Genomic DNA, 18,261 nt, shown 5'->3' with positions numbered 1-18,261 from the left:
TTGACTATTGGGTCATCACTACTTGGGTGAAAAAGGTGCTGGGCTAAGCAGGGAGTGACCCATTCCAGGGAGGTGTTTTCAGGAGTCACTGCGGCATGGGAGTGCGGAGGGGCGTCTCTCCCTGGATCTGCTCACCGCCTGGCTGAGTGGACTCAGAGCGGGGTAGGGAAGAATCGGAGGGAGACCGTCTTTCACCTTTGATCTGTGAGGACGGGAAGCACTAGGCAGTGCTAGGGCCGGTTTTCCCAGCCTGCAGACCACACATCAGGATAGTTCACATCATCTTTTTTCTTTAAGTCCACAGCAGTGTGCATTTTGGGTGAGGCAGGCTCTCCAGACACATCATCACACAGAGCTTTACGCAGGTGCTACTGGTATGGGCAGATGTGATGGTGAGAGATGAGTCTTTCTCTTTTTTCTTTTTTTGAAATCCAAACTCTCCCAGCTTATGTAAATCTCCTCTCCAGACTTTCAATCACACAAAGTATTATATCAGTTTAATCTTGACCAAACTTCTATTGGAACCTCTGACCTGCGTCAGGCTGAACTAGCTGAACAGCTATCATCCTACAATCCCCCTTACCACGTCCTAGGGATTCACGTTTAGCTTGGGTCCTCTGTTTCCCAGAATCCATATCTTCTCTTCAGCTGGACGTCCCAAGTATGTGGCACACATGACCCTGAGAAAGAGTACAATGGGGACAGGTGTTTTGAAAACCATCAGGTTTCTAAAAATGTCTCTACGCTATTTTTATACCTAAAAAGTTATTTGACCAGCTGTAGAATTCCAGGTAGCAATTAATGTTCCCTGAGTACTCTGACGAGATCGCTCCATTGCCTTCTAGTATTTGTTTTTCTCTTTGAAAAGTTCAAGGCCATTCTTACTCTTGATTTTTGTGGGGAACCTGTTTGATCTCTCTGGAGGTGTATAGGATATATACTTTTTGTTTATTCTGCTGAGCACTTTTCGGTCTTGAAAATCACAACTTTCATTCTAGAAAATTTATTACATTATTCCCTCGAAGTTTCCTGTTTTTTCCCTCCCGTATTTCCATACTTCTGAAATGCCTACTGTTATGATGTTGGGCCATCTGGATTGATTCTCTGATTTATTTATCATTTCTCTATTTCCTCCTTGTTCTTTGTTTGTTGTTGTTCTTTTGTGATGTTTTCCAAAGTTTTATATTTCAACCCTTCTTTTCAGTTTTTCATTTCTCCTATCGTGAAAATAATTCTAAGAGATACATTTTTTCTTGAAGAAGAATAATCTTTTACTTCATGGATACTTTTTTTAGTTATATCTCTGAGTTGCCTTCAGTTATGGCTCTAACATTTCTAAGAGTTTCTTTTTAATTTCTTCTACTCTCATAGTCTGCTTCGTCCGAAGTACTTTTACTTTCCTGTTGTCCTCTTAGTAAATATGTACATTATTAATTTGTATTTTAAAGACAATAGGAAATTGTCAAAGTCGTGGGATTATTCAGTTTTGGCCCCCACAGGCACAGACTGAATCTTTCTTACTCATAATGAATTGTTCTTTTTGTGCAATATTCCAAACGATTCCAATATCACATTTCATTAAAGACCTGTTACACCCATGATTCAAGTAAGATATAGACTTCTAGATCTTTATATCTATTTTTACGTTGCATATTAACTCACATATGCACATAAGGAACTAACACATTTTCCTTCCATTTCTAGATGTTTAAAATGTGATGTTTAAAGTGTTTAAAACTTGACTCATGAAAACCAGCATGTTGCTTGAGGGATCATGATATCAAGAGAGACTGTTTTCAGCATAGTGAATCGAACAATAAGTCTTTGCCTGTTGAACTTCGTTTGTCTGTTTGATTAAGCTCATTGTATTATTTAAATCCTCTATCATTACTTGGGTTTATCTGATGAATTTATCAGTCTCTGAGAATAACGTGTTCAAAATAATAGCATATTAATAGGATTTATATCTTTCCTAAAGACAAGTTATTTGATGGGAATTTCTCTCCTGCATCCTCCCATGTGGCACTCATCTGAGATTTTAGTCAGAATGTTTTAATGTCTTGTTTTTAAAATCACACTAATGTAGATTACTGATTTTTTTTTCCTTTATGGCTCATGTAATGTTTTTCTAGGTTCATATTTCTGCCTCCCGATGTGTAGTCTGTTCTGGTTCCTTCATTGAAGGCCTGCGGGAGGTGAGGTTTGGGTCTGTCTGTGTGTTGGAAAATGTCTTTACCTGTGTGGGAGTAACCTCCGGTTAGAGAACGGGGGTGGAGTCAGGGAACAGGCTCCACTGGAGGGATTTGGGGGCATTCGGCTGAATCAGGTGCACCCTTCCTATGGGCTGAGTTTCCTCACACCTCCCGCCCCTACCTCGCAGACCCTGCCCTTTGTGGACCAGAACCAACCAATTACCGCAGACCTTGATGACACACTCCCGGGCCTCACCCCCATTGACAAAACCTGGAGGATTTCCCACCTCCCCAAGTCTCATTCTGTCCCTGCACCTATCCACCCCCCTCAGGCCACAGTTACATTTGCTCCCAAACAACCCATGTGAGGGCCCAGCTTTGGGACTGACACTTCTCCCTCAGGAGAGGTAAAGGATCTGTGGGCCAACAGTTTGGATCGACCGGTAAGAGGACCTCGATGAGGGTTTGCCTATGGCGAGGGGACAGAAGAGCTTTGCTATGTATGGTCATCGGTGTCTAAGGAGCCCCGTGAATCCAGAACGGGATTGAAGGTCGGCATTGCAGGAGAGAGCAGGTCAGTCGGGTGTGTGCATGATGCAGGATGCCTTGTGTGTAGGTTGTGTCTGTAGGTGGGGGTGAGTGGGTGGCACTAGGGGAGAGAACCCCAGTCCCCCATGAGGTTGGGCACTTTGCGCTCGAGGACAGGAAGAGGCACCGGGCCGTAGGGAGAACCAGGTGTTGTGGAGGTTGTGTCCACCTTTCAGGGGGCCTGTCTGGGTTTGCTCCCACTCCCGGTCCATTTCCCCTCAGCCCCATTCGGAAGCGGTCTCCCCTGTCTGCAGAAGAGGAGCTTGTCGAATATGATCTTAGCGTCCCTTTGTCCACTCAGAAAGAAAGGCAGCACTTCCCTCTCTGTCTCCTGTTGTTCTTCTCTCTCTGAGAGCCCATCAGTACATGAGATGCATGGACACAGGTTTCATGTTTGGGGCATCTCAGCATCTTTCTCTGTGTCCTCAGGCCCAAAGAGACTTCCCACCTTCCTTCTCATGTGAAAGAGCCGACTGTTTCTTACAGACACCATCCCTGGCTTTCTTCCTACACCCAGCCCAGGGAACTCCCCCTCAGACATGGGTCAGGAAGGACATGGAGAGGCGGGTATTAGGACACGTCTGAAGATGCTCTTATTTGAAGTGGGTTGCACATGCCTTTGACCTGGAGCTGAGGGTGAGGGTGTGGTCATGATGAGAACATGGAGTTTCAGTCAAACAGGTGAGAAGTGGACATCGGGTTCTTGTATATAAGACTGACTGAGCCCCTTGTGTCCTGCTGGTTGACCCTTCCCAGTGGATCCAACACAATGTTGCAAGTGGAGCAGGATCCAGGACAGGTAACGCTCAGCATATTCCTTGGACCAAGCCACCACTCTGTAGTGGGCAGCGCACGGGCTCCCGGGTCTGCGTCTTACAAAGCAGATACGATGAGTGGTAAGGAATATGGGCTATTCCCAAGGGAACTATCGAGCTCATAGCCCCTGGAATCCAGGATTGATGGACTAGGAGGAGAGAATTAAGGTACAGAGGTGGCGATCTGGCATCGCTTCCATCTTGAAGAACAGGCACTATAAAACACTATTGCTTTAGTGTTTGAGCGAAAACTGGAAATCAGGACTTTGTGGTGGGTGAATATTGTCGCCTGAAAAAAATAATATCGACTAGGTGTTTCATCACCAAAACCTTTTTAGGGTCCAACCCAGAGCACACATATGGCAAGCCGCATGCACGCTCTGGCCTGTGCACGGAGGTGGAGGGGTGTTCATAGACGGGAAGAGAAAGTTAATGGAAGGAGGAGTTAGAACCGTGGAGCTGTGTTATCATCACAGAGCTCCGCCCGCAGAGTTCTCACCTGCAGGGTTCCCCTGACCATAGCGCACGAACTTCCATGAGCCCCGGCTCCTCCCTAGAATCTCCCCGCTGATGATGTTTGCTTAAAGTTCATCTTTATCAATACGTCTTCTGAATTATTTACTTTTGAACATGGCCGCTGGGTCGATGGCCCTCGCCCCATGCCCACCCCTGCCTGGTCTTCGCGTTTGGCAGAGATGGGCCCAGGAGCTGGCCTGGGGATCCCACAGGTCCTCTGCAACAATTGCTGGCGACTGAGGAAGACGTCAGGGATCAGGAAAGGAAAGAGAAGACGGCCAGAGAGAGACTGGACACAGCAGCGACTGCAGACTCGCCAGCGAGGGGCGAAAGTGAGGGGCGGGAAGGGCGCCCTGAAACAGTGACCGCAGGGAAGACGGTCCGGTGGGACGGGGTTTGCACTCGACAGCCCTTGCACTGTCCTAACTGTTTCAAGAGCTCTGAGATCTTGAAACTTTAAAATATACCAATTCCTTTCCTGTTTTGAGTTCCTGTGTGCAATATAGAAAGTATCAAGAGTGCCTTCTTTTGGAAGTGAGAGATTGGGCTTCCTTGAGTTTCATTCCTATGTTTTCTTCTATGCATTTTATTGTTTCAGGTCTTACATTTAGGACCTTAATCCATTTTGAGTTAATTTTGGTGTGTGGTGATAGACAACAGTCTAGTTTCATTCTTTTACAGGTGGCTTTCCAGTTTTACCAGCACCATTTAGTGAAGAGGCTTTCCTTTCTCCAATGCATGTTTTTGGCTTTTTTGTCAAAAATTATTTACCCATATAAATGTGAGTTTACTTCTGGTCTCTCTATTCAGTTCCACTGGTCCGTGTGTCTGTTTTGCAGCCAATACCATGCCTTTTTGATTACTGTCACTTTGTAGTATAATTTGAAGTTGGGCAGAGCAATGCCTCCAGCCTCGTTCCTTTCTCTTAGGATGGCTTTGGCGATTTCTCCTGCCTGATTGCACTCGCTAGGACCTCCAATGTTATATTGAAGAACAGTGGTGATGGAGAACAACCTTGCCTTGTTACTGATCTTACAGGGAAGGTTTACTTAATGAGATACCATTAAGTATAATGTTGACTGGGGGTTTGTCATATATGGCCTTTATTATGTTAAAGTACTTTCCTTCTATACCAATTTCGTTAAGTGTCTTGATCATAAATGGATGTCGTATCTTGTCAAAGGCTTTTTCTGCATCTATTGATATGATCATATGATTCTTATTTATTAATTTGTTTATGTGGTGTATCACAGTACCGATTTGCATATGTTGAATCATCCCTGTGCCCCTGAGACGAAGTCCACTTGATCGTGGTGTATAATCTTTTTAATATGTTGTTGTATTTGATTCGCTAGTATCTTATTTAGGATTTTTGCATTTGTGTTCATGAAAGATATCGATCTGTAGTTTTCTTTTTGGGGGTTTTCTTTACCAGGTTTTGGTCAGGGTAATATTGGCCTTATAAAATGAGTTGAGAAGTATTGCCTCCTCTTTGATTTTTTGAAAGAGTTTGAGGAGAATAGGTATTAAATCTTCTTTGAATGTTTGGCAGAATTCACTGGTGAAGGCTTCTGGTCCTGGACTTTTACTTTTTGGTATGGTTTTGATGATTGTTTCAATTTTGATGATTGTTTCAATACTGTTGATCAGTCTATTTAGATTTTCCTGTTCTTTATTGAGTCTAGAAAGGTTGTATCTTTCTAAGTACTGGTCTATTTCTTCTAGGTTATTAAATTTGATGTTATATATTTTTTCATAGTATTCTTGTATGATTCTTTGTATTTCCGCAGTGTCTGTCATAAATTCTGCTCTTTCATCCCTGATTTTGTTTATTTGTGTCCTTTCTCTTTTTTCATTAGTGAGTCTAGCCAGGGGTTTGTCAATTTTATTAACCTTTCAGAGAACCAGCTCTTCGCTGCATTTATTTTTTCTATTTTTTTTTTCATTTTCAGTTTCATTTATTTCTGCTCTAATTTTAGTTATTTCTTTCTTTCTGCTGACTTTAGGCTTCATTTGTTCTTCCTTTTATAGTTTTTTGAGATGAAGTGTTAGGTTGTTTAGTTAGCCTCATTCTAGTTTTTGGAGATACGCCTGTAATAATATGAACTTTCCTCTTATTACCACTTTCTGCCATGTCTCGAAAGTTTCAATATGTTGTAGTATCATTATCATTTGATCCTTCTTCTTATGTCTTCTTTGACCCAGTTATTCTTCAGTAGCATGTTGTTTAATCTCTATGCATTTGTGGTCCTTCCCGCTTTCTTTTAACAGTTGATCTCTAGTTTCAAAGCATTATGATCAGAGAATATGGTTGGTATGATTTCAACCCTCTTATATTTGTTGACACTATCTCTGTGTTCCAGTATGTGGTCAATTCTTGAGAATGTTCCATGTGCACCAGAGAAGAATGTATAATCAGCTATTTTGGGATGGAAGGCTCTGTAAATGTCAATTATGTCCAGTGGGTCTAATGTATAATTTAAGGATGCTATTTCCTTATTGATTTTCTGTTTGGATGATCTGTCCATATCCGACAGTGAGGTATTTAGGTCCCATAGTACGATAGTGTTTTGGTTTTTCTCCCTTTAGTTCTGTTAGTAATTGCTCTACTTATTTCGGGGCTCCCTGATTGGGATATTAATAAGTGTTACGTCTTCTTGGTGCATGATTCTCTTTATCATTATGAAGTGTCCCTCAGTACATTTCTTTGCCTTTTTTATTTTGAAGTCTATTTTGTCCAATATTAGTACCACTACTCCACTTTTCTCTAAATGCCATTTGCTTGAAATATCATTTCCCACACTTTCACTTTGAGTCTATATTTGTATTTGGAACTGAGATGTGTCTCCTGGAGGCAGCATATGGTTGGGTTTTGTTTTTTGATCCAATCTGCAACTCTGTGCCTTTTTATTGGTGAGTTCTGTCCATGTACAGTTTGGGTGATTATTGAGATATGAGGTCTTCTTATAGCCATTTTATATTTTGCTTTCTGGGAGCTCGGTGTTTTCATTGCTTCCTTGTCCTTGTATGTATGTTTCCTTATTTTAGTTGGCTTTTGTGGGTTTCTTTCTGTTTTACGTTATACACTTCAGTTATGAATCTTTGATGTGTGGTTACCATTAGGAATATGTATATGCAGTCATCCATTTTCTTCTGCACGTGTCTTATCTCCATTCCCCTTTGCGAATTTAGATCTTTGAGTCCTTCCTTTTCCAGTCATTGTCTTAATTTGTCCCTATATATGCTAAACGTTCATTACTATCTTGCTATAGCAAATCTCTTCTTATCGTTTAAGTTTATAATGACCTGTTCTTAGTAAGGGTTGCACTCCTCTGCTTCTATTTGCCTGATAGTCACCTTACTTCTAATTATGTATTATTTTTAAATTTTGTTTTAGGTGAGCTGATGACCCCTTTCAGTATTTCCTGTAATACAGGTCTCGTAGTGAAGAATTCCCTCAATTTTTGTACCTCTGACAAGGTTTTTATTTCTCTTTCATATCTAAAGGAGAGCTTAGCAGGATACATTATTCTTGGCTGGTAGTTCCTTTCACTTAATAGTTTAAATATTTGATTCCACTCCTTTCTGGCTTGTAAGGTTTGTGCTGAGAAGTCCGAGGATAATCTAATGGGTTTTCTTTTATGGGTTATCATCTTCTTTTTCCTGGCTGCCCTGAACATTCTGTCTTTGTCGTTGATTTTTGCTAATTTTAATATAACGTGTCTTGGTGAAGGCCTTTTGGGTTGAGATAATTGGGTGTTCTGTTGACTTCTTGAATTCCAAGCTTCAGCTCATTCCTTAGATTTGGGAAGTTCTCGTCAATTATTTGTCTGAAAATGCTTTCTAGTCGCTGCTCCTTTTCCTCGCCTTAGATAATGCCCATGATTCTTATGTTTCCTCTCCTGATGGTATCAGCTAGTTCTTGTATTTTTCTTTCATTATTTTTCATTCTTTGGTTTCTTCTGTCTTCTGATTTATTTCTAGATTTCCGTTTTCAATATCACTGATCCTTTCCTCTATTTGGTCAACTCTATTTCCCAAGCTTGTTATTTCATTTTTCAACTTTTGTAGTATGTTTTTTTTTTTAATCTCCAGAAGTTCTATTCTGTTCTTTTTGAGGGTTTCAGTCTCCTTGCTAAATAACTCATTTTCCTGATCTTGTTGTTTTTTCAATTCCTGAAATTATTGATATGACTCATTTTGGAACTCACTGAGTTTTTTCAGAAGTAACATCCTGAATTCTCTGTCATTTAAGTTGCATATTTGTATGTCTATAAGCTTATTTTCTGGAGATTTTTCTCTGTCTTTCTGAGATGCCCGGTCACCTTGGTTGTTCATGGTGATTAATGGACTATTACTCTGTCTGGGCATTAATGGAAGTGTATTCTGGTTTTTTTTCCATAAGGAAGTTTTATTATGTAAAGGTCTCTCTTTAGCCTGTTGCAAAGACGGTGTTTTTCTTCTGGTTTCCAGTAGGTAGCGTCTAAGCCTCTTGGATCCCGGCCTTATATAAAGCCTTAATAATGCCTTTTTTTCCCCTTATTGATGGTTTATCATGTTTGCTACTCCCAGTCTTGGTCCCTGTCAGTGTTAGCATCAGTTTCAGTAGCGTTTGCTCAGATTCCCCTGGGGCTCCATGGTGTTCATTCTTGGAGGACATAAGGGGAGGGACCCTCTGGGTTGGGGGATTGGGGCTGCATCTCAGCTTCAGTTTTGCGACAATGGCTGGTAAAAATCAACTGTTGTTCTCTGCCGTCCCCGCTTCTCTACCGTACCTGCTTCTCTACTTTCTGCCCTGATGACTGGGCATTGCCGCCAGCCGCATGGAGCTCACAGCTCTCTCAAGCAAGGCTGTTCAGGGAACTCACCGCTCCTTCTCCCCTCCCCCTCCTCCTGCAGGAAGCTCCAGCTGCGAGAGGCAGCTTCTTTGTTTTTCCCAGTCCATCACCCCATACCCGGGATTCCAACCTGTGGTAGCTCTTATGTGAAGATCCCACGCTCAGATGTGCTAGTGTGCAGTTTGGGTGTTTTTTTGTTGTTGAGTTTTAGATGTTCAGCTTATTGTTGTTTCAAGGGGAGAGATCTGGGGATTTCTCTCACTCTGACATGTTACTCCAAACTCTTAAGAATCTTTTAAAGAGCAGGAATTTGTAACTTTGTAAAGTTCAATTTATCATTTTTTTCTTTATGCATCATGCTTTTTTCAAATGTAAAAAATCTTTGCCTAGCCAAAGATTGCAGAGGTATTAACCACATTTTTCTAAACCTTTTTTTAATATTATGCAAGATGTGAATTCAACCTCATGTTCTTACATGTGGATACCAAACATTATGCATCACTCGTTTAAAAGACTATCCTTTCTCTAATGTATTGAGTTGGGGTTTTTTGCACATATTGTGAAATTTAGTTGACAATATTGAGGTGGATCTATTTCTGGACTGTATTTTATTCTTTTGATGTATATACCTATTTTTATATATGTAGCACAGAATTTTGATAGTGTAGCTTTATAATAAGATTTGAAATTACATAGTATAAATGCTTCAACATTTTTATTTTTCAGTTGTTTTGTTTATGGTATCAGGTGTTATGTCTTTAACCCATTTCAAGTTAATTTTGTGAGTGGTGTAAACTAGTGGTCCAATTTCATTTTTCTGCATTCTTTATCTACTTTTCTAACAGAATTTATTACAGAATCTGTCCTCTCCCCATTGAATATTCTTTTCTTCCTTGTCAAATATTAGCTGACTGTACGTACAGGTTTATCTCTAGGTCGTCTATTCTGTCCTGTTAGTCTATGTGTCTGTTTTTATGTCAGTACCATGTTGTTTTAATTACTATAGCTTTGTGGTATAGTTTGGAATTAGTAAGTATGGTGCTTCTGGCTTTGTTTTTTCTTAGAACTGCTTTGACTAATTTGGGTTAGGATGGCTTTTGTCTATTTCTATAAAAAAATGACTGGAATTTTGATAGGGATTGTTTTGAATCTGGTGGCTTTGGGTAGTATGGACATTTTAACGATATTTATTCTTCCATTTCTTGAACATGGGATGCCTTTCTATATATTTTGTCTTCTTTAATTTCTTCCATCAAAGTCTTATAGTTTTAATTGTATAGATCTTTTACTTCCTTCATTAAATTTATTTCTAAGTATTTTTTGATGTTATTGTGAATGGGATAGTTTATTTCTTTTTCATGTGTTTTGTACTTATTATATAGAAGTGCAACTGATAGTTTTAAGTTGATTTTATATCTTGTAAATTTGATGAATTCATTAATACATTCTAAGAGTGTTTTAGGTTGAATCTTTAGAATTTTCTATATGTCAGATAATATCATCTGTAAATAACAGTTTTACTCTTTCTTTGATTTATATGACTTTCATTTCTTTATCTTGCTTGATTGCACTAGCTAGGACTTCCAATTCTATGACGAAGAGTGGTGAGGGTGGGCATACTTGTCTTGTTCCTTATCTTATAGAAAATTATTTCAAACTTTTACTATTAAGTATGATGTTAACTATGGCTTTCTCCTATATGGTCTTTATTATGTTGAAATATGGTTGTCTGTACAGAATTTGTTGAGGATTTTATTATGAAAGGATGTTGCATTTTGTCAAATATTGCATTTGTTGAGATGATCATATGATTTTTATCTTTCATTCTATTACTGTGGTATATCATATTATTGATCCTTACTTTCCAGACATAAATCGCACTGGGTTATGATGTGTTTTTAGTTCTTTAGCATGTTGTTGAACTTGGTTTGTTAATATTTTGTTGAGAATTCATCAGAAACATTAGTATATAGTTTTCTTTTCTTGTATTGTTCATATCTGGCTTTGGTATGAGGGTAATTCTAGCCTTGTAGATGAATTTAGGAGTGTTCCCTCCTCTGAATCCTTTTTTGAGAATAATTATCATTAATTCCTCTATAATCTTTCTTAGAAGTCACCAATGAACCATCTGGTCCTGGGATTTTCTGTGTTGGGAAACTTGGTTAGTGGCTCAGTCTCCTTATTCATTATTGGTCTGATCAGATTTTTTCTTTCTCATGACTCAGTCTTAGTAGACTATATGTTTCTAGGAATTTTTCTACTTCTCTTCAAGATTTCTGGAGTTAAGAAATATTTTTAAAAACAAACAAAAATAAACCACACTGTGCTCTATGCTCTGATGTTTCATCTGTAAAATAGGATATTAATAGTGATGTTCAAAGAGTTTAGGGAGATGATTGTGGGAATCATTTAACTGTCTCCCTAGATTTGTACTTCTGGGGGACATTTGATAATGTCTGGAGATACTTTTGGTTGTCACAACTTTTAGGAGTTGGAGTACTGCAATATCTAGTGGGTAGAGGCCAAGATGCTGCTAAATATCCTACAATGAATAGGACAGCGACCCACAATAAGAATTATCTGGCCCAGAATGTCAATAATGGCCTTACACCAAGAGCCCCGATGTCGGATGTATACTAAGTGTTTGCTGTGTGTTAGCCTTCAGAAATACATGTATAAGTAGTGTGCAGTTAGAGGCATGGTAGGTTGTAGGTGTGTCCTTTGTGAAGGATTAGGGGTGCGTCCTTTATGAGGAATTTAGTGCATATCTTCAAGTCGCTACATTTTGTTATTTTGTTCCTGATAAATATTGCATGAGACATTTGAGGCTCAGGAGGATAGAAAGGCCTGGAACAGAGCCTGGGAACCAGTAACCTGAGGGACAGTGGTTGTCTCAGGTGGGGAGCTGGAAAGGGCTCAGCTCTAGAGAACTATGAGTAAGAATCTACTTCACTGGGCCATGTCCTCTGGAGGTCTTGTTGTGTCCAGAATAACCAGACCCAACTTGAGTGCTCTTAACCAGGAGACAGTTTATTAGCCGGCGGCTGTCCTTGCAAAGGAGCAGCCCCGAAATGCCAAGATATAAGGTTTTTAAGCCTCAAATCCCATTCCTCATTCTGTCTTAAACACAAAGGTCCATCTTTCTCCTATTCACTACCTGTCAACCCACTGGTCAGGTGTGCAAGCGGGGAGTACAGAAGCAGAAAGCTTGTTATTAGAATGTTATGTTCCTATGGGTGATTGCCTATGTTCCCATGGGCAATAGCCAGTGTTCCCATGGGCGATGGCCAAACAGTAATTTTCAGCTTATATACAATTGATTATTTTTCATGCCACGCAAGCAAGCAGGGTTACACAAGCTAAAATTGGCAGTTAGCGTATGAGCTCATTGTTACAAGTTTCATGATTAACAGAATGTGGTTAGGGGTTCCAGAAACTAGGCCTAAGTTATAGACTTCCTTTGTCCAGTTTCAGGTTTTAATTATTCTTTAACCCTTTCACATTTCAGCGGGCTATTACAGTCTCACTTGAGAAAGGTCGGCCTTCAGCCAGAACAGGAAGGGGTTAAGGGGTGAGTGATGCTGGTGTTCTTGAACAAGGCTCTGAGCTGCTGAAGGAAAGAAAAGTGAGCAAAAGGACTGATAGCGACAGGGGCAGGTCTGGATGAGGTGGGCAGGGCTGGCCCCATTTAGGAGGCAGGAAGAGGTGGGAGGGGCATGAGAGAGGTGGGGGTATGAGATAGCCCAGGAATAACAAGAGGGACTCCACTTTAAAACAAGATTCCATCCTGTCTATAAGATCAGAAATGCAAAGGGAAAAACCCAGGACGCTGATTAACTGCCAGTGGCCTGCACCAAAATGTGCATAACTAAGAAGGCAGGAGAATACAATGCAATCAGTAGACCTTGTAACAATAACCAACACACCCCATTCCTACAAGGATAATTGTAAGAAAAAACAGAGATTGTAAAACTCCTGCGTAAGTCTATTTTTACAGAACTTGGAAGAAAACTCTGTCATGAGACAAGATTGAGCAGACATCTGCTGACTATGGGATGGAGACACTGTTTGCTGGCCACACAGTCATGATCTTGTGACAGTCCACCAGCTTCCACTCCCTAGCACCCCCTTCCACCCCAAATAGTGTACAGAAAAACTTCACACTCTTGTGGGGAGACTGTCCCCTCCATTTTTCTTGTTGGTTCCCTGGAGCGCTAGCCATCTCTCCATTGAGCTTTGCTTACTGAATGAACTTCACATCAGGCACGGTGCTCATTTCTGTGCAGTTGGGACCCAAGAACCTGACATTCCTCAGCTCCGGCAATAGGGGACTGACAGCAGTGGGCATGGCGGGGTGCGGGGCACAAGTGGGCAGTGCAGGAGTGAGGCGGGCAGGCTCCAACCAAGTGCTACAGCATCGTCTCTATGTTTTGAGCTTCACTGAGCCGGCAGGCTGCACGTCCTCCGTGTAGTGCAGTCAGTGATGGCAAAGTTAAGGGTGAATGTCACTAGAACAGGGATAGAGGCTGCAGCTACTTGGAGAGAGAAGACGGCACACACTGAGTCACTGCCTGAGCTGGATTGAGGGGAGCTAGGTGGGACAGTGTGAGTCTGGATCCACATCCCTGTTGTCTATCTCACATCTGGTGCAAGAGCTCAGTCTCTCTCTTTCCAGAATGAGAAACTTTATTTTGAAAGACACTAATAATACTGATGATAATAATAATGACGATAAAAATATCAGCAATAATAACAGCTGGCGTGTGGAAAGCGCTTACTCTATGCTGCACTCTGTGCTAAGCACAGTCCATCAGGTATGTCATGGACTCCTCATGTGACCCCTGGAGGTGCATCTTTTTACTTACCCTCAACTGACAGAGAATAAAAATAAGTTTCAGAGAGGTTAAGTCGCTACCCCAAGGCCACACAGCTCTTTTAGGGAAGAAGCTCAGACTCTAGAGTTTGAATGATTTAGGGTTGAATCCTTCCCATCTGCTGGCTATGTGACCTCAGTAAAACACTGAGCCCCGCCCCACCCCAGGAACCAGTCTATGCCTCTCTTAAATGAAGAAATAGCAGGGTTTGAAGGTCATGAATATAAAACTGTGTTCCGTCATGTGGCAGACAATCAGTGGATGCTGCTGTCATGGCTTTGTTGCAAGTTTTGTTGTTATTACTCTAGTCTGCTCTCTCTGCTGATCCCTTTAGGCTATGCCCTTTTGTAATTAGTCCTGGATTTTCCCTTGACTATTTGCATTCTATTCTAGCAGGTGGAAGTTCAAAAACTATTCCAGAATGTACCGCTGAATCTGGTCTCACTAACTGACCCCCCCCCCCCAACTTGGGTCACCTAAGGCCAACATGGTCATAACTTGGTCCCTGGCAGGTTACTTGGGGTAGATTATAAAAATGGCTGGCAGTTCTTCATCTCCCTTCATTTACACCCTTGCAATGTGGTGCTCCAGCCCCTTCCACCAAGGAATGAGAGCCTATTCATCCAGTTTTTGACTCTGGCTTGGCCACAACTTGCTTTGGCCAATGGGACAAGAGAACCGTGATGCAAGCAGAAGCTTGAAAAGGACTTGTACACCTAGGCTTGCCCTCTCTGGCTGCTAGAAACCCTAGGACCACCACGGGAACAAGTAGAGCTAGTCTGTTGGATGATGAGAGGCAGAGGAAGGAGAACTGCATCACCCCACCCATCAGTCAGCATCCTCCAGAAGCAGAGTCACCGAGGTTACCTGCAGGTGGCTGCAGACACATGAAGACGCCTCATGCAGACTACATGAACTGCAGAGCTGGCACGTATACTCATGAGAAGTAAGAAATGATCATTTTAATCCAGTAGATTTGGAGGTGGTTGTCTTGCAGTAAAACCTAACTGATATAAAACCTTAACAAAAGCAAAAGGAGGGTCAAAATGAGCCTCTCCTTCAGTCTGGGATTGAAAACCTGGAGTTGGAGAGCTCTCCAAGCACAGGAATGGAGCTGGACTGCTCTGTGACAAGGCCATGGCCCCCAAAATTTATCCTCCCCTCAGTGTGCTCTTGCCTTGACCTACCTGTGCATACTCTTGCCTTTCATTGTGAAGCAGGGGTGTATAGGTGGGAAGGAAGGGGACTTGGAGAGAATGCTCTTACCTGCAGAGCTGGAGCCAGTGAGGTTCCTGAGGAGGATGTGGAAGTCACAGAAACTGGGGAGGAAGCATCAGAAATGAGAATGATGCAGCTTCACCTTGGAGATGCCAGAGACGGGGGACCTTGATGCCCAACCTGAGTCACAGATGTTGGGGGGATATAACCAGGGCCTATGGCTTCCTTCCCACCCATGAGACCCTGGACAGAGGGAGGAAGGACCAGCTGCACCCAGAAAGCATGGTGGGGCCATGGTGCTGTCTGGGGTTTGGACACTTCCCACTGGGGATGGAGGTCAAGGCTGGTTGGCGTAACCTGCAGAGAGGGGGTGAGAGCGAGGTGGGATGTTTGAAAGGGTTCGGGCAGTGGCGAAGGGGTTGGACCACTGGTGGAAGAGTAGGTGCCATCAAGAAGTTGTATCCCTTCCAGACAGAGCATTGTGCCTCCTTTAAACTTCCTCTGACTTTCCGCCTCTCTGTGTGTGATGTAGCCCTTGGTGGGGCAGGGGGACCTCACGAAGAGTGAGGAGTGAGGAGAGAGAAATCTAGAGGCAGACATGGTTGTATCCTCAGGCCAGAGGTCAGAGCATTGACAGAAGAATCTACCTGCAGATGCAGGAGGAAACCCCTGCCACCCCCCAGGCACCACTGACAGAGAGACGATCCCTGTCCAGGATGTAGGGACCGAGCTGGGTGACACTGTGATTCTGTTGGCTCAGCTCCCAGTAGAGCCGCTCCCTGCTCAACCCAAAGCCAGCAGTGTCAGGACGGTGGGTGCAGGAGACATCAACTCCAGTGGCTGCTCCGCCCTTTTCAGGCCTAGGGAGAGAAGGAATGGACACGGGGACAGGACAGAGACATTCCCGTAGGACGCCCTTTCTCATCTCACTTGTATGTGGATGCCCGCTTTTCTGCTCTCCTGGTTTAAGCATGAGCCGCTCACAAGAGAAGGGGCATCTTTGAGCCACAAAAGACCAGAGTAGATGATTTAGAGTCAGAAGACCAAGGTTCAACCTCAGCTCAGTCACTTGTAGAAGAATCCACATATGCTTCTCTGACTCGGTTCTCCCATCTTTGCACCCTGGAGAATGCTGTAACCACGTTGCTGGAATGTCATGGCATTCAGAGTGTCTGATACAAAATACACAGTCCTTCTGCCAAGTACCTAATTAAGTGTCTAGTAATTGTGAAATAAATGTTTACACAACACTCACAGAGTCCCCAGTGAGACTGGATGGCAGCTCTGAACAGAGACTCATCAGCCCTCGGGAAGCAGATCCAATCCAAGTTTCGGACCTGAGCATCTGAACACAAGACACTGCAGAGCAGAGACGTCCGCCCTCTGCCCACTTGCCTCTTTCATTACCGTCTCCCTAGGACAACTAGGCCTGAAGGGATAACCTAGGAGACCCAGCAGGCAGCACTGTCAGAGAGCATCACTGGGGAGAAACAGTGTCCCTGGCACCTCAGCATCATGGAAGTGGCCTGGAGCTAAGCTGCTAGCTCTGGTCTCTAGAAACTTGATCAAGGTACAATGTCAGTTGCGTTGCCTGGCAATGCTGCTTGTGATGAAAATTACCCCTAGTTAATGATCTGCATCTTCTCTGGGAGGACCTTAAATCATTATCCAGCAGGAAGTTAGAGCTTTGGTGTGGGGTGACCCTGTTAACGGGGCAGGACTGTTATAAGAGATTGGTTCCCCTTTGGGACATGGGACATATAAGTCAGGGTGGCTCTGGCACCTATCCATTGTGGTTTCATTTCTTGGCACATGGACTGTCACCTGGAACACCAAAAGAATAGCTCTTGGACTGCCAAGAGGGTTCTTGCAAAAAATGAATGCCCCCTGCTGCCCTGCTGTCATGTTGTGTCCTGCCTACATCCTTCCAAGTGAAACTGAAGTCATGTGTGGCCCATTTAGAGCTTGCAATACTGACTCTGCTTGGATTCAGGATGATCTGGAGAGGGCAGTGCACAGCACTAGCACCAGGCTTGGGGACAGGGTGTGTCAAGCAAGACACCCAGATACAACATTTGAGCACAAGCTCACTCTCGGGTTGTACAAGCAGATGGTTAGCACCAAAGGGCTAGTACCTCCTTTAATTTTGTGTCCTAGGCACCTCACTGCCCTCACCCGAGTCCAGGCCCTAGCCAGCTCAACCAGTCCACCCCTTACTACACCTCTGAAGGCAAGACAAAGAGGGGGTCTCACCTTAGTGCGGTCAGTCTGCAGCCAGTGTAGAGAGAACCAATGCTGCTGTTGGTGATTAAGGGCCTGAGCTGAGGAGGAAGGAGCAGGTGGATGGAAATTAATGTAAAGGTAATCATCATTTAAAACACAGTATTTAAAACAACAGCTCCCTAATCATGTCATATCACATTTCATTCTCAAAAGGATCCTTCAGGATAAGTGCTTTTACTGTCTCAGTATTACGGATGATGAAATTGTACCAAAAGGCAAGATCACTACTCCAAAGTCACATCACTTGTCAACGGCAATTCCAAGTTTTGAACCTGGAACTGTCTACCTCCTCAGCCCTCTATATCCTCCAAAAAATTGTACAAGGAGACTCAAAGAGGGTGGGGAGGAAGCTGGAAAAGAGAAGTAGCAGGGGGATCTCACCAGGTGTTGTATAACTGACTCTGTAGAGTTGAACTTTGCAGAGCCAGGACGCATGTCCTCTGTGGAGCGCAGGTTGATGATGGGGAAGTTGAGGGTGAAGGGCACCAGGACAGGGCCCTGGGGGAGGGGGCGCTGGGGGAGAGGGAGGAAAGGCCACGCCCCGAGTCAGCCTCAGACCAGATGTGGGGCTGAGGGTCACTGGCACACAACCCCTGCCTGCTCGGGGGACCCCATCATCTTAGAGATACAAGGTACCCAAGCCTGGGGCTTTTCACGAGTACCATTTCCTGTTCATCTGAGGCTGGAGATGGAGTGGGCTGGGGAGGGGAGGCAGCGGTATATTCTATTTTACATGTTTCTAATTCGGGCCACATGCAGAAACCCAAGGTGGTGGTGTTGGGTGTCACATAACCGAGCCAAAGAGGGTGCCTGTCTATTAGCCTCTCAGCCCCTCGCTTCTTCACAGCAGGCTGGGATCCACGCGCTCGAAAGCCTGCCAGGACGAAACTCAAATCTTTATGTGTCCAGTTGTTTCTAATGTAGCCCAAACAAGCTG

The 18,261-nt window shown here is 43.2% G+C and overlaps 1 long non-coding RNA gene across 1 annotated transcript; it reads right to left on the bottom strand.

The window, feature by feature from the left end:
- Positions 1 to 15,756: 15,756 nt before the first annotated feature.
- On the bottom strand, positions 15,757 to 17,749 carry LOC120598517 (uncharacterized). Its single transcript, XR_005651603.1, has 3 exons — positions 17,706 to 17,749; positions 17,295 to 17,362; positions 15,757 to 15,901 (listed from the first exon to the last, which is right to left on the bottom strand). It is a non-coding gene; the product is annotated as an uncharacterized LOC120598517 (long non-coding RNA).
- Between the last annotated feature and the right edge of the window lie 512 nt (positions 17,750 to 18,261).

This window comes from Pteropus medius, unplaced genomic scaffold (assembly GCF_902729225.1).
Source record: "Pteropus medius unplaced genomic scaffold, Ma_sr-lr_union100, whole genome shotgun sequence".
Taxonomy (NCBI): domain Eukaryota; kingdom Metazoa; phylum Chordata; class Mammalia; order Chiroptera; family Pteropodidae; genus Pteropus; species Pteropus medius.
The sequence above is the reverse complement of the archived record's forward strand: the minus strand, read 5'-3'. Positions and strand labels throughout refer to the sequence as shown.